Genomic DNA, 27,770 nt, shown 5'->3' with positions numbered 1-27,770 from the left:
AGAAAAAAAAGTACACATTAAGAAGAGAAAACCATAATTACTATCCACCATTCCTATGGAGAAAAAAATGTGGGGAGGGAGGGAGCAAAGCAGAGCAAAACACAGAAGCGTAAGCTGTAAATACAGCACACATTTTATTACCATCTATGTGCTGCTTCAGTCCAGGACTTTGCAATTTAGTTGCCTATTATTTGCCTTCACACATTAGCGTAAGAGATCTACCATTTTTGAAAGGTAATTATATTGTAATGCGGATGGCAGTAAAACAATTACACGAGATAAGCCCTTGCAATGATCTTTACAAAGCAAACCAAAAGTAGTATTGAATCATAAAAGCCCCAACGTGGAGAAGGCTGCATTGCAGCACTATCGCTCTGCTACTAGTTTCCCTGCAAAAGTGGCAGAGCAATATTGCAAACAGCGTAGAAAGCCGACACAGTGAAGGTTAAGCACTCCGTAAGTTTAAAGGATTCTTAATCCTAGACTAATCCTTTACCGTCTCTATTTGGTGTAGATTCCAAAATACTCCAAGTGCTTAAGAAACATTTGTTTGGGGTTGGTTTTTTTTCCTCTCATACAGAGTTCAACTTTTAAACCCTACTGCTATCCATAAGCTCTGTTGGTGCACTGCCTTTTTAACAGGATTTTTCCTGCCTTGTGAAAGTTGTCAAGACACAGTGAACACAACTGCTGAGCAAACATTAATTACTATTAATAGATAGCTTTGGAGACTAAATGAACTAAAGCAAGTAGCTTGTTAGACTGTCACATCAAGGCACTTGGTATTTTTATGATTTGTTAGTGATTCGGTGGAGATTTCACATGGCAAAAGGTGCCTAGTCAACCCATGCTGATTGAGATTGCCAGCTTGAAATAGATTGTTCTTGTTTTAAACCTTGACCAGCCTTCCAACAAATCAGGACACTCACTGGTGATACATTACAGATAGAAGCTAGGATCAGACATGCAGGAAAAAGAGGACACGCAGGAAATAATATCTGATCTTTGCTATTTTCCAGTGCATAAAGTAACAGCCTGTCATCTACCTTTTGCAGGTCATTTTTATCAAGTTGCAGGCCAAAATGAAATTTGACCTCCATTTTCCAGCTAGTCTAGGGATGATAAATTTAAAGTAGACAGTGTAAATGAATGGTATGCTACAAAAGGAAAGTCAAATTGGTGCAGAATTATTTGTGGCCAAGTTTTTGCCCCTGTATTTTTCACTATACCTTTCCCCTACAGTTTTTTGTCATCCTTTTCCTGTGGTTCTCTTCTTTCACTACAGTCTGGCTCCTTTTCCACCTGGAAGGATAACATTTACTGCAGCCATGCCCTGGTCACTGGGAGTACATTTGTCCTCCCAGATAATTAAAAGTGCAGCACAGTAGATACTTAATTCTGCAAACTCATACAATGGAGTCAAAAGGACTCGTTTTTCATAACAAGACACAGAGAGCCAGAGGAAAGCCAGAAGACTCTTATGTATAGCTTCAAAGCACCTCACCAATATTATTTCACTATTCCTCAACAACAAAAACATGAAAATAAAATGTACGTGACATTATGCCCCAAAATGACAATTTCGTAAGTCCACATCTATCTTAACACACGTGCAGCGTCAGGACTTGGGATGTCACCTCTTTAAAGCAATCTGCTTTCCATTAAAGGGTAATAGAGGAAAGGTCCCTGGTCAGAACCTTTAGCCACCACCACAGTTGGAAAACAGAAACTTCATTGGTTTGGAATAAATTGTTTTAAGCCTCGACCAGCGCTCCAACAAAGGAAGTTCCCCTTTGGCAGCTGAAAGTGAACCTTTGGACTGCCAGTCCTCTTCCATTAATTGCTTTGATGAAGAAAATAAATGAAGACTGATGGTGGACAATTCCACCTGGCTGAAATCTCCACGCACAGTCAGCTGTCCTAGAGAGTCGTATGGTTACCTTAGATACCTCTCTCCTGATGGTATTTGAAAACAGTAACTTACTGCCAATGTAAATTTGATACTCCCTTGTTTAAGAAAATGTGGTTTTATTATTAAATCAAGATGCCTCGCTGGAAAAAAATTAGTACCACAGAGAATAGCAAAGGATATATTTCATTATTATTATTGTATACAGGGTGCAGTGGTTGTAAGAGAAACATCTGTGCTCCTAATTTTATTATAATTTCCACTATTCACAATATCCAGTGAGGCAAGCAGAACACACCATATCTGCATCTGAAAGATGAAGTCAAGGATGGATACATGACAAACTTCTGGAACTCAGCTAAAATTCTGCACTGCTCAATCTATGTCTCTACACTGGAGAAGAAGCAGCTACATACAATGAAGCCATAAAAGCCTGATGGAGTCCACATTAGAACTCAGCAGACCAGAGACCTCACGCTGCCGGTGATCTCTCCCCCTGGGATTTCACTCTTGGTGAAAAGATGAGGTTGAGTACAAATAGTAAAGCTATCAGACTGCAAATTCAAAGCTGACAGTGGATCTTCTGCATTACTAAGTGCTGAACAGTAGAATGGCCCCAGGAGTGTAATCCTGAATTAAACTACATGAATTCAAGTACCCATAAGCAAAAGATGTATAACTGAAGCAGAGGGAATTAGAACTAGTTCCTTCTCTTGAAGAAACCAGATGCTTTAAAGGCATATTGCAGTATCTCTCCACCATGGTGACAGATGCCTTAGTGATTCCTGTAATTGGTGATGATGACGGTAATAGAGGTATGCTACTATTATCCCCAAGGAATGACAAAAATTATCTTACGATGTCAGAATCTGGAAAATCCAGGAACGTTGAATACAAGTTCTGTAACAAGCAAACATATCAAGGGAAAAGTCTGACCTGTCATTCATGGAAAAAGAACATAAAAAAATAAAACCCACACACTTTCCTGCTACTGCAGAAAAATGAAGTTAGTCTGGAAAGAGGATAAAGTCTTGTAAATACTGTTGTAATAAGTCCTTCTGGTTGGCCTACTCCTCCATGAGCTGCTGCAGCAATGTATCATAGCATGTTTACACACCCACTGATCTCAAGTAATTCCTTTCCTCTCAGCCCCAAAGGAGGCAGGTCAGAATTTTTTAAGTTCTCAGCAGAAGTTTGGAAAGTTTTTCCCATGAGTATGCACAGCGCCCTGCCACTGTTTATCTGTCCATGAACCCACAGCCTCCATGTTTCCTGGGCTCATTATGAGCTATACCAGCTGCTGCTCCCAGCACGACGGTGGGTGCCTGGGAGCCAGGACAAAAAGAATTGAAGGGAATGGACAGCAGAGAATGGCCAGACCCTAACCAAATCCATTTAGCATCTCATTCAGATAAAATGCCAGCAAAAGAGCAAAAACAGCCATGATAAAATATAAGATGAACTAAGCAGCCATCACCGTTAAGTAAACACCAGTGTAACGGCATCAGTGCTGTTAGAAACAGGGAGGAGAGCATCAGGAACCAAGCTCTATGAGCAGAGATCAAGGTGAAGGTCACAACCCAGAGCACAGCAGGTTCTTTCAGACCACCAGACATCATTCCTATGCTGTGTGGTGCTGAAACACTGGCAGAGGCTGCCCCGTTGGCTGTGGAGTCTCCTCTTTGGAGACCTTCAAAAGCCAACTGGGGGTGGGCCTGGGCACCCTGCTCTGGTGTCCCTGTTGGAGGCAAGGGTGCAAACAGAGGGACCCAGAAATCCCTTCCATCTCAGCCATGCAGTGGTTCTGCGACTACGTGCACAGGACCAAGCTCCCTCGCTGCTGCATTTGCCCTCTGTGAGATCTGCTGGGTTCCCCCACTGAAAGAGCGTGCTGCTGCCAGAAAGTGTTGGAAAGAGGACAATCGCACTACAAAGAGCTCAGTATATCAGAGAAGGAGGAGTATGTATGTACTGGAAAGGTACAGAGTGAATCTGTAGTTAAATCAGGTGGCTCTAATTCTACTCTCTCAACAAATCCAAAGCTGGTGAACACCTCACTTCACTTGAGGTATGATGGTAACAAGGTCCTTCCAGATGAACAAACCCTCGGCCTGTGCCCTTGTTCACCTCCCACCTTGCCTGAGCTGCTGGGAGCCTCACTGAGCCTTACAATGCAACCCAGCCCAGCCTGCATCAGTGGAGCAACGCAGGAGACACATACAGCACAGGTAAGAGGCACTGATGCAAAGGTAGTTCCACTGACAAAGCTGTACTTTTGCTGGTATTGCTTATTTTGCCAGGAAAGGATGGAGGTTGCTGTAATAAGCTATCTTGTCAAAAGCGCAGTTTTGCCAGAACAAGCTATTTCCAGCCAGGACCGCTGTGCTGCTGTAGGAGGTGGAGCTGCATCAGCAGACTGCTCCTAATGGAGACAGAGCTCGAAACCTGCTTTCCACATGGAAAAAGACTGAGCAGAGGGCAGCTGGTTTGCTGCTTCACCTCCTCCTCGCTTCAGGGCCCAGTCATCCAGGGGAGCCCATCACCCAGCAATTTTCTGATGGTTCTGGCAGAGACGGTTCATACTAAAGAGGCCGCATGCCTGTGCAGACATTCAGATCTGGATTTCAGGCACTGTCTGAAACAGAAAGCAAGATGCGTCTGCACCCTGCTTAATTCATCCGTGGAATTGAGTGGTGTGGTGTGGCAAAAAAAAAAAAAATCCAGAACCAATGTGCTTAAGTACAGATCTATTTTTGGAGATTCATCCAAGGCGCATCAAAATTGCCAGAAGCTATTTTGTGGTTGGGCATGAAGGAGAAGGAAGGAAGAAAGCCTTGAGAACTACAATGCAGCTGGCCTTTACCATCACTCATTAAAATCTATAACTGTAGATAAGGCAAGAGTCCACTCCATAGTAGCTGTTCCATTTGCCAGTGTATTTTGAGATCATTTGTAAAAAATTCTAGATGGATGGTGTAGAGCATCTTCACTAATATCAACATCAGAAACCAAAGAAACCGCATGCAATGGGTGCAATTTCAATACATGCAACATACTTTTCCAAGCAGATCCACCCATCATCTGCCTTACACAGCACCAGGGCCCAACTGCAACAATCCACATGAAGATAAAATTAGCAGTGATCTACATATTGTATGATGCATCAGAAGTCTGCTATCATCACGGAACAGCTGGAACAATTTGTGGCTAAGCACTTCAGCAACAGACTACAGCCTTGCTTATATCAGGATTTTCCAAATACAGAATAGATCAAAACCTCATGATCCGGATATTAAAAAATATTTCTGAACAGAGAGATTGCAAATTTTGCTTCCTGTGGCCATGAAAAGAAGTAAATAGATACTTTATTCCCTGTGCATTGCCTTCTGTAGTCTTTATGCAGAATTTTTCTCAGCAAGTGAGACACGTTCATTGGGAGAAAAATGAGCAGTTATATTTTGAGATTGAAATTAAGAGAACGGCAGTCAAACACCTCCTTTCCAATTTTTATGAACTTCTTTAATGATACCTGCTGAAATTTCAGACAGAGAAAAGAGCACACATGCATGTATTAGCACTACAGTGACAAATTTAAGCTGTGTCTCGTACAACAAGACTAAGGCCAAATAATAGCATTCTTTTCACCTGATGGCATTTTGCAGCCAGCAAAAGGCAGCAAATACAGCACTGCAATGCAATACACCAGGGCAGTGAGCTGCTCCCCTTTTCAGGCCAAACTACATCACACATTAGCAGCCACTACACCGGAACTCCTTCTCTGAGCAGACGACACACACTCTCCAGACAGGCTGCACTGCGTGCCTGCTTGTTTGAATGGACGAAAAATAAAACAAAATGAGCCACAGGGTCAGCAAAAAATCCACAAGAAATTTGAAGATTCACTCCTAGAATCCCACAGGGGCACGCAGACCACTTTACAAGCATGAAAGAGGACCAAGATTCCAGTGCCCCACGCAGGAAAGGAGAGCTGGATCCTGCTGGGGGCTGGGTGCCCTCTGCACTGAACAACTTCCAGAGGATCAGCACCTTGCACGAAGGGCATCATTGCACGAGATCAAACTCCTTGACGGCATTTCTGGGTGCTACTATTCTTGGCTTTCTCATGGCTTCACGTATAATTTTGTGCAAGTACATTAACCTTGTTGTGGCTGAATGTACCCTCTGTGATTCGCCCTTCCTCCCCTGCAAAGAGCTTTCTGATCTTTGGAAAAGTCAATAAAGGTTGTGAGAGATCTACTTATAATTGCATGAAAAACTGAGGGCATGATTCTGCCATCCTCACTTATTCTAGCATCCCCAGTGCTTTCAGCTGTGTTAGTAAATGCTACGTGGCACAAATAAACGCTACAAAGTCGGACCTTTAGCAGAGGGAAAAAAAGGATACTAAATGTCACTGCCAGAAATTCCCTACATCTGAAAGAAGTGAGAAATATTTTAAAATTGAATTATGCACTGCGTAAAACAGTTCCTAAGAATATCTAAAAGTCACATTCCTATTAAAATGCAGCTTTACACACGCAAAAAAAAACCTCTCCCTCTGTTGAAAAGAACACTCTCCAGGCAACAGAATCAAGCCTCCCAAGTTGGGCAATGAAAGAATTACGGTTGCTGATGCGAACTTAATCTCCTATCCTTTGCGTATACATTATGATACAGTCTAATTTTTTTTCCTCACATTTTTTTAAGTGCAGTTCTCCTTCACAGTGCAGGATGGATGGTGTTGAATTAATAGAGCAACTATTCAATATTTTGTCTTATCATTGTTCAGGGTACGGCCTTACAGCTTGTTTCCTGCTAACTATTCAAATAGTGCTCTACAGACAAAATTATTAATTTCCTTACGGGCTTTTCTATAGCACTCATCACTAAAATAAGTCAGGGCTTCACAGACACTTCACTAATCTTCACAAAATCCCTGCAAGTTGAGGGAACTATTATTCTGTTTTATACATGGTGAGCTTAGGCACAGATAAATTAAAGTCGAGAGTACCCACTAATTGAGGAAAGCTTGTCTTACAATGCCTCGGCCAAGGTTTTTAAGAATCTTTACCATTACACAGTGTTCTCTGTCTTCAAAGCGCAAGCCTCACAGACTTCAGTCACAGCCACGCTCCTTTGCAAAACAGGCCCTGGGGCTGAGGGCAGGCTTCAGAAAACTGGGAAACACACAATCAGCAATCATCTTTACAAAGTCTGTATAAGGGACTTGTGTCACAGGGAAATCTCTGCCAGAATGAGACAGAATCTCATTCTCTGGGGCTCAGCCATGAATCAGGCAGCTGCTCAGCAACTGCAGTTGCCACCATTTGCCACCCACCTCTTGTGGCAGTGTGGTCCCACTGACTGCTGCTTCTGCACTGGGCAGCACCCACCGGCACACACACCATGGCTCACCCTGGCCAACTCACCAGGCATAAACCTCACAAAATAAAGAAGCACATGCCAACAAGCACAAGACTATTGTAATGTCTGAGGGGCAAATCAGTACTGCTTAAACACCCTTAGTACCTCTAATTCCCAATTATTCTACAGCAAGACCGCGTGATTATCATTTTATTGGAAATTTTTTATATGATTTTTTCCTTTTATTCCCCAAGAAAACTGAAAATACAAGACCTGAGGCATCATGTGGCTATCCTCCCACTTACACAAAAGAGTTTTAAGTGTTAAGCTATGCCACATATACTTCTGCAGCCTGTGAAGTAACTGACAGCAATAATATATTATCCTCACTGATGTGGACAAACACTTGAAAATGGATGACAAACACTCCTACCAGGAGAATTTACAGATATTCAGAAACAGGGAAAGACAGATGAGCACGACCTTCCCAGTCTGCATTCCTTATGATTCTCAAAACAATCCCACTCTCCTTGCTAGGACTAAGCATCCTCTTTGTCCTTGCTCTCCAATCCCCAATCTTTCTGCACTTAGTGATCCATCTTCCCTTCTTCATCCCCAGACTCATCTATTTTACCTGCCTGCCATGTTCTCCAAGCCTTCTGGGTTACTCCTCCTTATCCCCCATCTCCAGCCCCAGAACCTCCCAGCAGCAGTCTCTCACACATCCCTCCTCCAGGACTTTTCAAAAGAACTTCCTCCATCCCACCAGACCCTTGTCACACCCATCTCTTCCCCTTCTCAGCCTCCTCTCACAGCTCTTCCTAGCCAGGTCACCAGTCTTCCACATTCCCCTTACCAAACAAGCAGTTCCCCATTCAGCCGCTCAAGCCTGCTGGGCTCCCATTTCCAGTTTCACATGTAACTTTCTTTGGATGCAGGATTCCCTGTATCACCTGATATCCCCAGCTACTCATCTTACCCTCCAGCTTTCTTTTACACGCTCTTTACTGAATCAGTCCCGGGCATCACCCTCCAAATTTCTATTACATTCCATTTCTTTTTCATTCTAGTCCCATTCTGCTAAACTCCCTAGCAAACTACCTCTGACTACATCTATTTTCTGAGGTCTAGTTTTTCTCTTTTCTGCATTTAAATCTTGTTTTCTTCTGTGCTCAGACAACACCAAACCCTTCTTGCCAAAAGCCAGACCCAGCAGACTCAAGTCCACCTGGGACACAACTGAACTCCACAAGTTGCTCACTTGCGGCTCATGCTGACACTACAGGTTCTACCAAGCCCAAGCAGAGAAGTTTAAATGCAACATATAATACTTAATGAAATCTTTAAAGGACACATCTTTTTCTACCACGTGCTCCAATGGAGCATCATTGACAAAGGAGAGCATACCCCCATCAGCTATCAAACCACTGCTCCAAAGCTCAAGCTGTTCAAAATGTCTGAAGTGTTTCTTAAGAACAGCAGAACAGCATATTTTTCATCACTTCACTTTCAGAAAGTTGCTCGTTTTTATAGTATTTGCAAGGAAATCCTGTTGGAAAGCTTTTCAGTAAAATCACTGCAGTTTTAAGTGGCTGAAAACAAGATACTTCAGAAGGACATACTGCACAACCTTAAAACGATCAGCAGTGTCACCCCCTCACCCTCCTTATAATAAATCCAATAACTCCTCATTTCAACCAACAGAAGCAAAACTGGGAAAGAAGCCAGAGATATACTCTGATGTGTATTAGGGAAAGAGTATTCCAGGGTCAGGAAACCTTATTGGATAAAGTTGTCTTTCCTACGTTTTCCTGAATATGACCCGAAAGTCAGCAATTCTAATTCTGCTAATTTTAACTACAGAAACAGGACGGCAGGCAGCAGTATAATCTGTTGTTCTGTTCTGACTGCAGCAATTAGCTAATATTCAGGATCAGGCTGCAGTTTCCATTCACAAATACACTGCTTAGGGAATCAGGTACTGCTTTAAGGCAATCCTGTTTATCACGGGTAGCGTACAAAATACTCCTTAATGGGAATGAACAAGCGTGAAACATTTTCCCAGTTTTGTAGCCCAAGATTCTCCTTTGAGCTTTCAAATTATACTAAAAAAGTGTTTTGTTTCTGTGGATATTTTTATTTATTGGGCTTGGAGGAATTTTTTTGTGGGGGTTTGTTTGTTTGTTTTAAGCTCTCTCAGACACGTTTCAATTTCATTTCTAGCTGCCCTCCCTTCCCACTGCTGTCTGTCTCAATGCTGTTTCTGCTTGTGTCGACTTGTGCACTTGCAGGCACACACATAATTTACGTCCCAACAAAGCAGCTTAACAACACTCAGCCATTTGAATTTGAACTTGCTACAAAATAGTGTGTGTTTTAAGGAGGTTCAAACTCCTGTAAGGAACTTCTGAAGAATTTACTTTTCTTGGATGAAAAAAAGAGACTATGTCCACTAGTTCCCTCCAGGTTTTAACAGAAGCCCAGGATTAAACATCAGTCTGAGCCCCATTTAGCTTGGACTTGCAAGTATTTCCAGCAGTGCAATCAACAAGGTGCCATACTTCAATCTCACAAGTTTCTTCCCTGACCCTGTACTCAAAAGGTCCCATTTTAGCTTCTTTTTGTATAGGCATGCTTGTACCATAGACACATTGCTATTACTTGTTTGAGAGAGTTATGTCAAAATGCACAGGGGAGAGAAAAAAAAAAAATTTTCAGGAAGTATTTCCAGTAGTTTTTAAATTTTCTATTAAAAAAAATCAATTTAAATATGTAGCTGACAAGTGCATTAAACAAACAAGTAAAAATGTGCCTCACACAGACTCGGGGCCATTTGGCTGCAGTGAGCTGCCTGTGTGTGCTCATGGCACTCCAGCAACCCCAGGCACGAATACAAACCACGCTCCAACCTCTAGCCCTGGTGTGTGTTACTGCTTACATAACTCCAGCCTGCTTAAAGCATGGCCTAGTGATGGGGAGATGCACAGGCAGAGCTCCACTGACATTATGGCCTTTCTCTTGCTTGCTGGAAGCATAAAAAGGATTGCATGTTAGCAGACAGCACAATAAAGCATAGAGGTAAACTGAACAAGCAGGGAATGGGGGGTGTGGGTGTTTGTGAGAAAGTGTGCAAAATGGAGCTGCTTTGCTTCAGAGCCTTTTCAACTTATTATCTCATAAGAAATTTCTATTTGAATAATTCAGTAAATTAATAGTTCCTCTGTGCTCCAAAGGACCTTGGAATATGGTGGAGAAAACACTGACACGCAGCCTAAAAACTCAGCTTTTAGTAGGTTTAATAGTGAGAAGATACGAAATCCGAACATGGAGAGTTATGTGGCTGATCATAAAAAGGATCAGCTCACTGAGCACTGTAGCTATCTAGAAAACACACATAAAAATTCAGATAAGAACTGAATGTGAAGCAATAGCACAATTTACTTACAATCTGGAATATCAGCAGGATTTTAGTTTGTTGTTTGTGGGTTGCTGGGGTATATGGTACATTACAGTAGAGCATCAGCACTAATTCTACATGGCAGCTCCTCAGAATACCATCTGCTTCCCCGGTAACTGTTAATATAGTTGTAATTATCTACTTCTAAGCACTTTATTGGGAATATCATTTGCAAATTAATCAACTACAGACCGGTAAAACAAATGACATGCTTGTCTGAAAACAACAGCATTATTTCAAATTATTTTCCTAAGGGTTGGGAAGTACCAGCCACAGTCAAAGCAGGGAACAGAGCAAGGGAAGGTCTATGCTTAGCTTAAAAACATTAATTTTAGCTGCATCCACCATGAATTTGCTGTCACATGGAGTGAGGGCAGGTCTTTAGGAGCAAGAAATTTGCAATGCAAGATGCATCCCCATTCGTGAACTTTTCTCTTATTGCTCCATATAATCGAAGTTCTTTGAGGACTTTGTGCTCTTTGCCTTGGCATCCTGCTTTAATTATAGGCTCTCTCCGCCCTTTCTCACCTTCCTGTCCATACTACTGTCCTTCACTACTCTTGCACATCTCATACTCCTTAATACTGGCCTTTGTCTCACTGTTTCCTTTCCTCAGAAATGGATTCTTGGCCCTGCATTTCCCAGTGTAAGTTCACAACATGAACAAGCTCCCTTAATGCTTGCCTGGTGAATCCCCTTTGTCTTCCCAACCCAGAAGCAGATATCATTTTATGATGCCCCAGCTGAGATCTATGTTACAGCTGGGTGTGGTATTTACTGCTCTGAATGCCAGTAACATATTCCTCTTATTGCAAAACTGAAGGCTGCGTAGTGACTGAAAACATCGAGATGAGCTGCAACTTCTGATAGAATGAATACGCTTTAATTATTTGAAAGCTGGTTGTATGAGGAATGATGACACACCACACAAAAGCACTGTCCCCACCGAAGTTTCCAATAAGCTATTAGGAAAATGAATTTGGAGGACCACAATAAGCAACCAGGCTGCTATCAGTTTACTCATGCAGATACCATAAATAGCCCTTCTATGATAACGCTGTTGAGCAAGAGATTTTTAAAATCACTTAACTTGTAATTCTTGAAATATTAGAAGCCTTGCAAAGTTAATACAATATTCTAGCTCAGTGAGCAAGCAATACGTAAGCTATGTTTTCTATGGCATCTGTTTGCAATGTCCTTTGCTTGGCAGCAGGTTTAACTGAAGCACGGTCTAATGGCAGGCAGTGGGGTGAGCTGATCGATAAGCATGGAGTGCCATTTCTACATTCATGGTTGAAAGCTCACAAATAAAAGCAAACAGGTTATCTGCTCTGTGATATAGGTGTCCTCAGATCATTGTATTCCAGCACCTCAGCACTTTTCTCATGCTTTTCCCATCAGAGCCTCTATCATCTAGTAATGCAACGATCAAGGTTAAAAGCCAAAAAAAAAAAAAGTATGCTGTTTGGGGAGAAAAATTAATTTCTTTTGCATGATAACTTCTATGTATTGCTTCAGTACACTTAGAACAAGCTGCTCAAGCAAAAGTCCTGTGTTTTTTTTTCTTCAGAAGTACGGCTGTTTCATGTTTCTTTGGCTGTATATTCTTCAAGGACTCAGATGCAACTTTTTTGAAAAACAGTTCATCGTAATAAGAGTTTAAACTCTTTAAAAAATTGATGTCCTTGAACAGAAACCTACTCCAGAATCCCAGTAGCAAACAACACAGAAGGTAAAACTCAGTGACTAAAATAGTTTCACTTCCTTCTTATTGCTATTCCAGTGGTCAGCAGAGTTGTCACCCACCACTGAGGCAGAAAACCTACTACTAACCACTACTCTCACGCATGATGAACCTTCTCATAAGGGATACAGATACTTAAGAGCAACAGCAGATGCTTTGTAGTAAATGTGATAAAATGGTACGTTACTTGTGCCAGTCAGTTCACAACAAACTGTGTATGATTCATAACCCCTGCTTTAATATTTCATTAAACTTCATAAAATAGACTGAAAAACTCATGCGAATCTCCGCCCAAACCTTTCAAATTGTTCCAGCATTTTCGAGACATGTTTACAAAACGTGAATGTTTTATTTTACTCGTGTAAGAATATTTACTTCCAACGCTATGACAAATATCTCTAGGAACAAACCTTATTTTTTCTTAACAAATCATGTAGTCTCTTTGTAGATAGCAGCAGGTTTGCATGAATGTCAGCTAAAGCAACATTTCTGTCAGAGCCATGAGTAAATGGCTAAAAAGTTTGTATTTTCAAACAACACGCAGTAAAGATTTTTCTTTAGCCAAAAATGGGCATTTAGAATATGGGTTCTTTACGCCATACAAAATTCATCTGCTTTTTGGTACAGCATTGCACTCTATAGGATAAACTGCTAAGTAGTTACATCTTCGTTCTTTTTGAGGGCTTACGACAGTTAACATCAATTAATACTTGGCCCATTAACTGTTTCTCACATCCTGCGGAGACTGAAACTATCAGTTCTGAGCCCAGACTGCTGGATGATAACATTTGTAAAATAAAGACCTCTGTGCAGAAGCCAAACCCACAGCTTATGTCCCAGTTACATATGAAATCCTCAGCTCATTACATGAGAATCAGCAACTTGGGTGATATCTGTATTTCTTCCATTAAATATGTTTTTCAAACTACTGTGCGTCACAACCTTCTATTCTCTCATCTTAAATGAACTTTACTGCTCATTACTCACTCACTTATCCCCTACTTAGTGCTGCACTGAGGCATTAAACAACCCCGCGTGCCAGGGACCAGCTCCTGACCTTCTTTTTCCCCACCTGAGTAACACCACAGTTAGGAAAACACCTCCCTAGGGAGCCAAAATTTCATACACACTCAGTAGTCCTTTTTCCTACATATTTATTCATAGGAAGCAGGTCATTTCATAAGCTAAATATGGTTCTCAAGCAACCCAAATTTCCCAATCCTAATTAAAATTTTCAACCTAAATCGGCAATGGAGAGAAAAGAAAGGGTGGCCCCATTTTCTTATTATTTCTAAAAGCATCACTAAAAATAAACAAGCACAATAAATTGGAAGAAATGTGAGAACAACAGTGGAGACCTGATGCCAACCCAGCAGAGGAATTCAGAGCTAAGATAAATGCTCTAACCTTAATGCACCTTCACGGTGCCTAGTCATCTGCAGGGATCTTTGAACAACGAGTGCTTTTGCATATCAAGTGAACTGAAATACCTTGAATGGACGCAGTAGGGCAAATTAAAGTTGCAAGGGCAGCTCTAGCTCACAGTACTCAGGTTTGTCCACGACACACTTGTCTTAGAGATCCCTTGCTCATGCACAGTTTGTTTTGCACAGAAGTACAATGGTCTGCTGTGGAAACACCTGGGGGTACAGGTCTGGAATGGCACTAAGAACACAGCAGGTTGCCTAGCGTGCCTGGACTGAGCCATCTTGTGTAAATTTTCAGATCTATTACCTTCAGGAAGCCCTCTCTGCCCTTGCAATTTGCCACACTAAGCTCACAGGAGTCCACGTGGCTGAGGGAGGTATGTAGTTTTCACACTTACCTTGAACTAGTCTTGAAAAATCCTCCTACTAGTTCCTCTATTATTTCTTAGCTAGTATCCCCGCTAGTAGCAGGGCTTTTCTGCCACAAAGGACATCTCTTCTGTTCTCTAGAGCTTCCACTCACTTTATAGCAATCCCTCTCGGGCCCCCTGAGGTTGCTCTTTGTGAAGCAAGACATATTCTGAGTGGGCACAGACATCTCTGCTGGCTCTCGCGCTGCAGCTTACTCATTTCCTTGCTCCACTGTGGTTCTAACCTTCTTTGAGATTAAGAGCAATTTACATCTCTTTAACTAGACATATTGGTGTTATTACCATTGCAGTCCTATTGATTGCAATGCTGCACTTAGCATCACTGTTCCAATTTTATCATCCTTAGTCATTCTTGCATGACTGTATATTTATGTACGAGTCCTATTATTTAAATTAGTATATAGCATTAGAAAGGAAGCATGACAAAATTAAAACAAACTGGAAAGCACGAATGAATGATGCCAAAATGCTGAAAATAATGCTTTCTTTTTCTAGGACATATCAATACTCAGTTACCTGGAATTCTTTTAAAGTCTTTTAAAGGGAATGTTGTTAACCAGTTGAAACATTATAGCCGTGAAACAATGTAATCAGCCTTGAAAACTGGGAAGTGATTACTTAAAGGCTTCATATTCTACTCCACAGTACGACGGGAAAAGGCAAAGAAAACGTTCCAATAGGTGTTATCTCCGAAGTAGTACAAAGACTTGTGACAGCCAGTGTTTACAAGCAAATGACAGAGTAAGCAAACACCTAAAAATCAAAAACAGTTGTTTCTACTATATGATTGCATTAACCAAGAAATCATGAATGTGTGCTCTGGAAAAATAGTCTAGAACTTCTGTTAACTCTGCAAAGTGAATAATGGATCATGACATCAATCAGATTGCATGACCCCATTGGGCATTTCACAGCGCAAAAACAGAGAGAAAAAAACAATCCTGACTCCAAGTCACACACCAGAGGTTTCAGCCAGTCCCTGAAATACAGCAAAACAGATTTTTCTAAATTTGTAGAAGTGTCAGCTACAGCCTGCCTCCCAACATTAGCTCAACTCTTGCAAGCTCCGCCATTCTGATTCTTATTTTTGTAATAAAATTCACTGCCTGTACCTTGCCAGGGTCCCCACTTCTACCTCGGTTACTGCTGTCTTCTAACTTCGCAGCAAGGCTGAAGGAACAAGCTTACAGTGAACCCACATGCACACAAGTTCACTGACCAACTGGAATTACATCACCTGCGTTTCTCCATAAGCAAAAATTACCTCAGTAGAGCTCATGATGAACCCAGCAAAGACTACTACCATTCCTGTGTTGTAACTTAGTACACCTGCAATTCAATGACCCTATTAAAAATATATACCTAACACTCCCCTTGAGCTCACAGTGAATATCTTAAAACACAGAAAATGAGAGACAGAAATACTTCGCCTTTTGAAAAAAAAAAAAAAAATTGATCAAATGCTCTGAGTATTTGATAACACAAATAAGAACATGCAGATACAGCACATAAAAATTCAGGAACTGCAGTAATCAATAAGCAGGCCATTCAGCAAATCCACTTTCATTAATTATGATAAGGAAGTGTTATTTCTTAGGACAGATGCAAAATGAGTCATGTGTTATTACTTCATGTTAACATCTTGATCCAATCAGGGTAAAAATGGTATGTCTTGGCCCTTATAAGCAACCTAATACCCCACTTACTATCAGTCAGCAGTCACAGTTGTCCGGCATTTTAGTTTTAACAAAAACACTGCTTTCACAGACAGTCAGACCCCACCAAAGTGAGTTTGTGCATGTTCTTAAGATTGGCTTTCTCTCTAAAGCCCTGCTGCTCCTTTCAGCATGGATGGCAACAAACAAAGCTCAAGTACATGACTGCTTAAGGCTCCCAGCGGGAAGAGGACCCAACAAATCCTATCCATTTCATTTACAGCCAGAAGGGACACATCACATAAGCCTTTGTAAATCATAACGTGGGTTCTTGTAAGCCACCGTGGTATGGGCATCTGAAAGAGAAACTGAGGAAACCTGGATTGTGTGTTCCCTGTGCACTTCTAAACCACATAAATTACCCACTAAAACCTGACAGCTCCCATTTGAATCACCAAAGGAAGGAATACGTATGCCTATAAAGCATAAGAGAAAGACCCTGATCCTCACACCATATTTCCTCCTCATTTTTGATTCCTCACAACACAATCTTTTCACAGCATTTTGAGAATCCTCGGTTTCTGAGCATCCTCATGAATCTACGATGAAAAACCTAAACCAATCATCCACTGAATACACAGCTACAGACACTATCCTTTACTCAATCTCTCCCAGTGCCTACCACACCCTCATAACGCTCTTGGCCCTAAACCAGTGTGAAGTGATGCGTGCACCCATAGGCATCAGACTGCTGTGGAAAGAGCCATTCCCAGACTGGGTGTCCATCCGCGCTGAGGCAGAGGAATTTAAACAGATCAAACCTATACATTCATCAGAGACCAAATATGGCCTGACGCAGGAATGATGGAGGTTCAAAGTTTAACGATTTGGTAATTCAAAAAGACAGGGAAGTACTAATCCATATAACTCAATGAATGTCAGGATCAGGATTTAAAATTCAGTCGAGCACATGACTAAATGACAATGCAACGGCAGAGGAAGAAGAGAAACGCATTCCACACAAAATCAGTACTGGCCAGCAACTTACCTAGATAATTCTCCTCTGAAAGATTTATCAAAATATAACCACAGAATGTAGAAGATGTTCACTAGTATACGACATAAACAGGCTAAGCAAAAGCAGGCACAACTCAGGACAAGCTATCCAGAGTAGTTGTTTGCAATGTCTTGATTTTAAAAAGACATTCATGTCTATGTAATAGAAAAACTTAGTTATTAAAAATGCATCTCATCATACAGCAGGTCAAAATGACTGATATATGACAAAACAGATTTGAGGAACTGCGTTAGTAATCTTCACAAAGTTATTCAGCATTTATAATAACTCCCAATCTATTTTCACACTACCTGATGGGGGGCAGCTCATACCGTTATTAACAAAATACCAACAACTGATTCAGCCTCTAAGTCAATCCTATTTACAGTTCGTCATTCCATTATAACAAAGCAGCACTGGCAGAGACACAAGACTTCATCTTATAAATATCATTTTTAACATACAGGCATAGACAGGCAAATACAAACATATTTTTGGAAAAAGGAAGGTGATGTCACCTATTAAGGAAAGAACAGACACCTAAAATGGAAAACTGCAATTTTATACTAACTCAAACCAGCTTTCAAAGCATGCACTGTAGAAATACAGGCAAAGCAGTAAGGAAGATGGACTCTTCTCCATGCCACCACATTCTCACACAACCCAGTAAATGCTCCCCAGAAAGCTATTCTCTGTGTAATCTGAGTGTAATCAAGAGAGGAGTGACAGATGAAGTATTTGGGTTTAAAGTTAAGTCAATGGGTTTTCTGACCACAACCTTTTAACATGTTAATATATGTTAATAAATGTTAACATATTAAATGAGTAAAAATGCCCAGTGAGGTCCAATTCTACAGCCTTTCACTAGCCAGTCACACTGCATGCCATCCAACAACTTCTCAGATAAAGACTAATGCTCTGTGAGTCAAATTAGCTAAGGAAACACTGTCCATTTGTGGCTTGCAATTGAAAAGCGACTGGAAAGACAGTCAGTACAACAGACGAGCACGTGGGTCTGGTAAGATTTGGTGAAGAATCTAGGTCTTTTTTTGAACAGTAATTCAAAAGCAAAATCTATTACCAAAAACCAGAATTTAAAATTTAGTATTAAATACATATAAACTAACTCAAATACTTTGACAACTCCATCAGAGAAACAATTGAGGATTAACGCAACTGATGGTCTTGGCAATCCCCCCTCCCCACAGAAGAGAGTTATGATAGGTACTCTTCACAGACTACTAAGAGATCAAGATGTCCTTGGAAATCTCTCTAATTAACAATAAACGGCTTTTACAATTGAAAATGCACCCTCAAACCCTGGTGACACTGTGGACTCGTCAGTTCCTCATCCACAAGCTTCATCGTGTGCAGTGTCTTTGGAAATCAAGGGCAACAACAACCTGGAAAATATTTTTCAACATTTGGACTCTTGCCACCAAATCAATAATGGTGGAACAAAATGAATTATAAGATTCCACAGCTTCAATCACAGAAGAAGTAGAGAGTAAGCCAAAATGAGAAACCACAACTTACATTGAGAGACTTGCTGGACTGAACTGTATGTAGACTTGGATCTAATTAAATGAGACTGAGGGCAAAGGTGAAGCAGAATCATTTGATGGCTTGCATGGAATTGGTCAGCACAAGCATGGGAAATATCTAAGTAATTTCTCTTGATCAGGCCAGAGGACTGCCATGACTTCCACAGCTGAAGGCTAGGCAATATCACAAGGAAAAGTAAATGTTTTCCTCTTAAGATTTTTATGATGTTCCTGAAAAGCCTTTCCACAAGACTCTCTTTTTCAGCACTGCATGAACATAGGTTCAGAATGATTTAAAAGACTCAAATTGGATTAGGTTATGAAATACAGGTGTGTGAAATGCAGTAATTTTTCTCACACAGATATTATGTGAATTCTTTTGATACCTCTGCACAAGGTGCTTCTGCCTTGTCAAGCCTCCATTCCAAGCAGCCAGCTCCTCCTCCATCATCTAGCTTCCCTCCACTAACAGCAAAGATGGAATAAGTAAGAGCAGGATTCTGAAGAGCCATGCATTCAGCTCAGGTCAGCAGAGAGCAGCCTGCATGCTGGAGATCCCCTGGGGAGCAAGCTGCTTGCTCTCTTGCACAGATCTCAATGTTATCTACCAGAGAGCTAGATAACTTTCTCTTATCGTCAGCACAGTCTTAAAAGAGACTGATACAGCAAAATGTATTTCCAATATGGACAAAATTGTTCTCCAAGTATTCTAATACGACTCCCAGAACCACATGCACTGACCTCCTCTGTACAGTCAGCTTCAGCATCAGATTTGGCCTTAAAACACTGCATTTTTTCAGTGATCTATAGAACTGTTTTGGTGATGGTGAGGAGGATATAGTGATGCTTATTTTAGCAGCGACGCTGCTTTTGTAAACCTAACCCACCTTTGGAATAAGGAAGTCCTGCATCAATGCTGAAGAGATCATTGTGGGAATGATGACTTGTGCTTACACTTGTATGGCTGCTGGGTACACTAGAGAAGATTACATTAAACTTTCATGGCCGATGCTTAGGTCAAAGAAACCACTGAAAGCTACAACGTAATCTACTGCTTTTCCATAAATGCACTGTGAGCCAGGTAAGCCGACGTTAACGTTTACAAACACAGACTCAAAATGTATATAAGTAATACAGAGGCATTCAGAATACGCTTGAGCAACAACAGACAGGGATCCTGATTTTAGCTCTGCATTATTGAGTCTTAATTTCCAAATACAATTTGCCAACCTTTACTTCCATTTTCTCTGTACAAAAAGGATAAACTGCTCAAATAAGGCTGATAGCTTTAAAATCAAAAGTAATAAGCAAAATAGTACCTCATAGACTAAATACATGAAGCTGAAAACATCCCTTACTCTACTTTCCAGTTGCATTCATTAAAGGATACAGCTAGCTCTAACACAGGAAATTATACACCTTCTCTGAGAATTCTATGTCAGGTGCCAAAAGCATTTAAATTCTATCTTTTTCCAATTCATGAAGCTCATTGTAGCATTGTATTGTTGCATTATTAGATTTATGCATTTAGCAAGCAAGTGTATTATACGAGTGGCTGTAAGTAATTACTCTTTTCCAACAGCAGGAACCACAGCATTGTCCACGGTGCGTCATTTTCATGAGAAAAATAGTCTACTTTATAAAAGAGACTTCAGTGTTTAAATAAACATCCAAATATCTCATTTATGAATAAACCACACTCCTAACTTGTAGGAAGAGCAAGGCTGATAAAAACAGAGGATAAATGACATGATTTGTCCGTTACTGTGTATTGGCTACAAGACTAAAAAGGTTGTTTAAAGTTGAACATTACATTCATTTGGGAATTATGTCTTTGGAGACACAGTTCTATGTATGGTTTTGAACACTGGGAGATTCAAAAGCAGTTTCTCAATTCTTTGTAACTTTCTGATCTTTCCTCTTGAAAGGGTCACTGTACTTATTGAACATTTTTCAGGAAATTATGGTGATTGAACACTTGATTAAGACTAATTGCTTAATGGCTTTAACAGTTCACAAAACTTTCCATTTGGAGCCTTGCAGAGAATATTCTCAAATAGACATCTACAAAACGTTCACTGTTGGAAATGTCATTCTGCATTGAGAATTCACAGCTTTCCACAAAGACTGTAAAGATAGTACCACCTATGAAGTTCTTCCTTCTCACTGAAAAAATAATGCTAAGTAAACTTTTTGATATATTTTCTGGAAACAAATACAGTGGCAATTTTCTCACCAGTAAATTCAGAGAGTGAGCAATCCTCACAACATCAGGTGAGTTATGGTTCCATGTGGGAAAAATGACCACAGGACCAACACATTTATAAATGTCTCTGCTTACCAACATTACTGTACCATTCCTTCTTAACATTCATGATGTAACTAAATTCAAGGGAAATCTTTCAACTATAGAATTTTTTAATTTCAGAATTCATACCCAGATACTAACACCATGGCAGTCACAGTATTTCCAACACAAGTAGGAACTTTGCATGCAAGAACCGCATTGAAAGTATGTGGGTTATGCACAGGTTTACCCAGGATTGATTCTGTCAGGCAGTGAATGCTATCAGCTCCACAGAACACGAAGTGGTCCAGAACTGGTACCAACAGACACCTAACGCTCAGTGCTACAAATACTAAAACACAGAAACTTTGCTGTGGCATCAACGAGCAGATGAACAAACCCTGAATTCTGTAAAACCTACTGTGCTCCACTGAAGTGAAAATCATGATTAAAATATAAGGGATTATTATTAGTGTTTTATACAGAGGAATGTCAGGAGAGGAAACTGAGTAAATTTTTAATTGTTCATTTAATTAGTTGATGGTCACTCTGTTGTTCTTCACTCTGTCAAGTTCTTCACTCTGTTGTTACCAGCTAAAAGCAGTATGAAAATAAAACATGTCATCAACTATCCTGTCGGTAAGGTTAAAAAAAAAATAGAGTTGTCTTTTATGCAGCACCTTGATTTACAGACGCTGTTGAAATACTATTGCTGAGTACCTGGGCAATTTAAATAAACCTTTCTAAACGAGTATTTTTACACACACCAAAAAAAAATTAAACTACCTAAAATTCATGCTGCTAATTAAAATAGCCCCTGTAGGAAAGCAAATTGGCTACAAAGCTGAAGTAAACGTTGTTCTTGTTTTCTTAATTTATGAGTAGCTGATTAATTTCATATCCTATTTACATACATTTACTAGCATTATCAGAACCCAGTAAGAGCCACAATTTTTTGTTGATCAGTTAAAGATCTTCTAACTGATAGGAGGGTCACTAGTTTTAGGACACCATTAAGCTCTCTTGCTTTTACACCAAAGCAATAGCATAGAAGTTCCACTCCAAAAAAAAAAAAAATCTTCCAGCACAGGAAACCAGAAATAAGACATACATGGTTCTTTATGCATCCAGATGTATGTATCAAAATACTTCACCTCAAAGTCCTACCGCTGGAATTACATCGTAAAATACAGGGTTTAAGACACCTGCAAGTGTATATGAAGGGTTAAATATATTACATATGCTAATAAAAAAAGGTGTTGTTCGTGAAATAAATAAACTGATGGCTTACTTTGGTGCCAGGAGAAAGCTTAAAAACCACTTTTATTCATAAATGATCATTTTAATTTTAATGGATGATACAGCTGCACTTCAACCAGCTGTTCAAGATGAATTTTCCTCCTGACAATACAATTCAGAAAAAACTCAATACTTAACATCCGAGTCACCTAAAAAGTCAATCTAAATACACCTCAAGACAAGTGATAATCCTGTCATGGTTGATTACACAACTTGTACCACAACCTTATGAGTTCATGGAAACCCACAGAAATGATTAAGCTCACTTGGCCTAAAAAATGAGCTACAAATGCACAAAGCTCTTCTTTCGGTTACTTCAGAACAAGAATCGAAGTGAAAAATGAAAATCTGGGTAATACAGACCTCCCCACTTGCACTGGCAGTCAGTAAGCAAGGTACTGGTGCATTTCAAGGTCTTGCAAGTACAAGGTCTCATTAGATACAATATCTGTAATAACCCAGCAGCAAGCCACTCTCGAGATTGTCTTTCACCTTATATTCCATATAGCAATTGAGAGCAGTCAGAGCGCCCTTGCTTTCTCTCAGACGAGCAAAACTAATTGGACAGAGGGAAGGCTTCTGAAGAGTAGACAATTGTCTATGAGATTTTCTTACTGAAGCAGTCCGTAAGCAACAGCTCAGCTTTTCTACCCTTACTTAATTATTTCATTTTCCTTTCTACTTGAGAAGCATTTCTCCATCAGGCTGAAACCTGGTAGGAAGGCTGCTAATTTACTAACCAGGTGAATAAAGTGCACCAACTCTTCAAGTGATGGTGACAGTTCTGAAGGTCAGTGTGCAGAAGAACTTCATCATGGGCTAGGGTGACAACAAAGCAAAATGCTATTGCATGGTATCAGCAGGTGCTGCTTATTACATTATATAATGGCTATTATTAAACATTGAATGATAAGTATTCTTGTTGCTTCTTATTACTCTTCTAAGAAAAACTAACTTTCAAAATAAATGAGCACAGCCTTTCTAGTATCTGTACACCAACCACTCTGCTTTCTTTTTTGGACACTTACTGGACTTTCTAATATCCTATCTCTGCACAGGACCAGGAATCCACATAGACTTCCCAGGACAGCAAATCTTGGCATTTCCTTTTCCAGAGTCCCAGGATCAACATCCAGCCAGCACATCCCTACAGGGATAAGCTGTGGGATATGTCATGGGTGCCTGCAGCAGTCCTTGGATGGACACTTAGCTATGAAGCTGGGGTCAGTTGCTGCTGTGAGGCAGAAAAGCAGAGTTCAAAGCTCAGATTGCTCTCATACATTGTCTTAGTCTTCTCACCAAGAACATTATTGGATTTTTTTGTTTCTCTAACGTAAACCTGGAAATTTGTCCTTTTTTTCACTGAAATAACATTCTCTTTTCCTCCATAAGAACAAATGAATGATAATTGAGAAATATTGTTTCTGACCCCGTAATAAAAATGCACATTTAGCCAAGAGTCTAAGTTAAAGCTGAAGGTATTTGCACACGTGCCAAAACAACTGTATTCCAAGATTCTCTCTCAACAGCTTAAGATAGACCTCAGCCAGAAATTTGCAAATTTTCAAAGCTTTTTGCCTCCTGGGTTTAGGTCAGGGTCATTTCCACAGCACCCTGGCCTAACTGGAGTGTTGTTAACCCTTTCAAATCAGCACTGCTCACACTCACACTTCCCTGATGCCCATGGCACACACAGCTTTACACAGCACTGTAGTTTGGATTCAAAGAGTACCCAGCACTGAAAAAAGAAAGAAGATCTCACAACAGGAGGTCAAAGAACACAAAATTTGACTAGAAATGAAGCAGTCTGTGTGGGTTAATAAGTGCTGGAGCAATTACCACGGGCAGCAGTGTGCTGCCTGTCACTGGCAATTTTCAGGATCAGACATTTTCCCTAAAAGAGAGGTTATAGCTCAACAATGAACTAAATCTGGTGAGTTCAAGGAGTGTGTTTATGTTATAGATCAAACAGGATGGCCACAGTGGTCCCCCTCAGGCATCACTACCACAATTCTGTATGTAAACCTATCTGCCACAACTGCCAAGTGCTCACACAACCCAAAAGAATGCAAGAACCAGCCCCTCAACGAAAGGAAAAAGAGACAGCGCTAGGAGCCTGTCGCATCTTATCAAACATGAAATTTGTCTTTATTCTTAGCTGAATTCCTGTAACAAGCAGAAGTGCCAGCAGCATGCAGCTGACATGAAATGGCTGCCAGGTGGTGGTCCCCAGGCACAAGAAATGCAGGGTGACATCTCAGGTAGCCAGAATCATGTCTTTAACTTTCCATGGCGAGATCCCCACTGCGTCTCACTTCCTGATACTGGGTTACATTCTGTCATCTCTGGAGTGAGGCCAGCCTTCTTCTAAAGAATCGGACGCACTTAAAGAGTTAGAAACAAAAACTTCCCAAATTCAGCGGCTGGATCGCGTTATGCAGCCCCACCACAGCAGGACAAGCTGACCAAGCCTTCTCCAGGTTAAACCCATGTGTCAGAAAAACTCCTGCTCCCCACGCAACAGGCAGCGACCACACACCAGGGCAGATCAAGTGACACTGCCACCCAGGTTGCAGAACTGGCACAACCCTCATAAATAAAGCAGCGGCTTTCTTATTTCAAGGCAGATCACATGCACAGGACCGGCATCATGTGAGAGGCTGCAGAGTGATGTGACACTGAGACTGCTCATTTCAGGACCTTCAGGAATGTGACATTTCACTGCAGTACACCGAGTCCATCTCCTCCCAAAGCCACATGATACAATGTCCATTAGCTTTCCATCTCCTCACTTCAGCTGTTGTGGTGGAAACATGTAGTAGGACTGGATTTCAAGTTATGTAAGGAAGTCTCCCACCTATGTAAAATTCTCAGCATGTCTTTGCAAACCCTGCTCTATGCTCAAGTTCAGCAGTGAGCTCACCAGTGCTCTAGTGCCAGCAGGACCAAGGCTGTGCACCGTGGTCAGGCCCTGGGGAACCTTGGCAGGCTGCGGGCCAGGAGCAGCTCACTGCTACCAAAGCCTGGGCACATGCCAAGGTGGAAGCAGAACTGGGACTCAGGAGCAGAGCTGTCCTCAAGTCCAAGGACACATTAAAACAGAACTGCCATGATTCTCCATCAACATTAGCAACTAAGTGCACAGGATTCACCTACCACATACCTCAAATCTTTCGTGCCTTTCCTCAGCGACAGTCCCTCTAAAATCTTGTGTCGTAAGCGTTAAGTGAAGGTGCACAATGAGGAGCCTCAGGGCAACGAGGAGCTCACTCCAGAAGGCACATGCTGTCTGCTGTTCATTTTGGACGCTGCTGTGCTCGTAGCCCACCACTCCAAGGGGGTATCACTTGATTAGAAATCCATGGGATGGTGAATGCCCCAATTAATCTTCCTGACTCCAGCATAGATTAACTTTTAAGATCAGTGCCCAATGCAGGCAATTACAGTTAGCCAATTAGGCAATAACACACAACAATGCCTTTCTGAGCAGTTAGAGCACAGACCAATATTACAAAGTGCAGCCCTTCAGGACAACCGATTTCAGCTAAACTATGAGTACAATTATCTTTCAGCTGCTACATATTATTGCCCCTATTAAACAGAATTTGTAAATACAGATAAAGAAGCTGGCTGAGCCTGCACCTTAGCCAGACTTTATGCCTCACCCTGAGAAACTCAGAGAAAGCTTCATCATATCCATTACAGCAATATTGTTAATAGGAACATCTCAGAATCTGAGTTTTGCCTGAAAATTGGACAAGAAGAAGCACATTATGGGTACACACACATTACTATTGACAGCCAAAAGAAAAGCTCAAACAAATCTTGTAAATTCAGATCCTAAGGACCAAAAAAAAAAAAATACCTAAGTACGTTCCCATGCCACTGAAATCCATACAGCCTTATCTATAACCTGTCAAGAATTATCATGGCTGAGTTTTCAGGCCCTGATGCAATGACTGCTTCCCAAAGCAAATACCAGTGGTGACCATGGGATTTGAGTGGAGGAGTATACAAGACAGGGTATTTCTGGCAGCGGGCTCAAAAACTGCTCCTGAAATCAGAGAGAATCTCACTAGTAAGAATATGAAAAAATATACAAAGATAACATCTCTGTTGCCTTTTGTTAGTTTGTTTTTTGGGTTTTGTTCTTTTGGTTTGTTTTTTTGCAACTGGAGCAAGAGGCCGTATAACTCTGCAGGTTCTGCAGCAGTCTGATTATCATTCTGAAAAGTTCTCTCCCCTTTAGCATTGCATCCTCATATTAAAAAAAAATAATGTTCCAGTGCTTAGCCTTTTTATTTTTAGTGTACTAGAAACACATAATCTGTAAGCTATATGTATATTCAATAGCACTATCAAATAAATTATTATTATGGCATGTGTACTCTTTCCCTCCTTTTCTGATTTATAATCGATTTTAGCATTGTTAAAACTGCAGTTAGTCTGTCTACAGTCTCATAATTCTTCTCTCAGTCAAATGAAACTACAGTCTTGCAATTTTTAAACCAAATTACTAGTAAAATGTGCAGAAATAGGAATTTTAATAAGATTTCTATGTTACAAACATTTTAGCTCAGAAATATTTGGAGTCAGTCTTGGAATAGGATTAGCTTCTGTGCATATTTTCTTTTAATTTTACATATAAATGAAATATAGGATCTCCAGTCATAATTAAATTTGAACTATTCAAGATTATGACTGTGAAAGTACTCTGCACGCACATCTACACAGATTATTCACAAGTCAGTTGATTCTGCAGTCTACAAAGAGAACATGCCAAAGACTTCACAGCTCTTCAGACTCCTACTTACAGCACAGCTAAAATGCAAGGCAGGCAGCTGCTCAGCTAGAGAGGAACTCAGCACAAAAGACTGTGCTTAAAGGCTCCGGGTTATACAATTCGTGTGTCAGCAGGTATACTAAAAGCATTCTGTGTTTTGATTTAAGTTGCTGTAAATTAATGATGTTGATGACCAGACTGATTAGGGCAAGCAAGGAATTGCAGATCTGGGATTTGTCCTGCATCACTGATGTCAGTTATAGCTTGTGTACAGACTTGAACGAGATTAGGACCAGGCCACTGATGGACAGCAATAAATGAAGGTAAGTAGATCAGAGTAGAAGTGGGACACAGGAAGAAATTAGGGTAGAACAAAGGTGTTGGAAGAGATATTATGAGCAAATCAGAAGCAACAGCTAAAGTCACGAGCAATGCTGATAGCCAAAACTGCTCTTTTATCTCGGCTTAACACTTCACATTTGCTGTTAACTACATGTATCTGTTTGAACACAAAAAAGGTAAGTATTTTCAAGACAGCACTACATACTCAATTATAAATTTGGGCACCATATCTCATATGGCTTCACTTCTTTCCTCTGAAATCTAATTCCTAGTCTCTTTCTTTTATCTTAGAACAAAAATCATAAAACCATAACACATGTGTATCTTACACAATAAAAACATCACAAATCCTCAGTAATTCCTTCTGTCTGGCCTGCATAAAGCACAAAAATGCTTCACTCATCAAAGTTCTGTAAGCTTAAGGAATTCCACCTCCATGATTACCTTTCCTGCTAACACAGCTTGGCACAG

Source organism: Cyrtonyx montezumae, unplaced genomic scaffold (genome assembly GCF_038088225.1).
Source record: "Cyrtonyx montezumae isolate F1298 unplaced genomic scaffold, pur_monq_1.0 scaffold_2, whole genome shotgun sequence".
Lineage (NCBI taxonomy): Eukaryota > Metazoa > Chordata > Aves > Galliformes > Odontophoridae > Cyrtonyx > Cyrtonyx montezumae.
Note: the sequence above shows the minus strand (reverse complement) of the source record.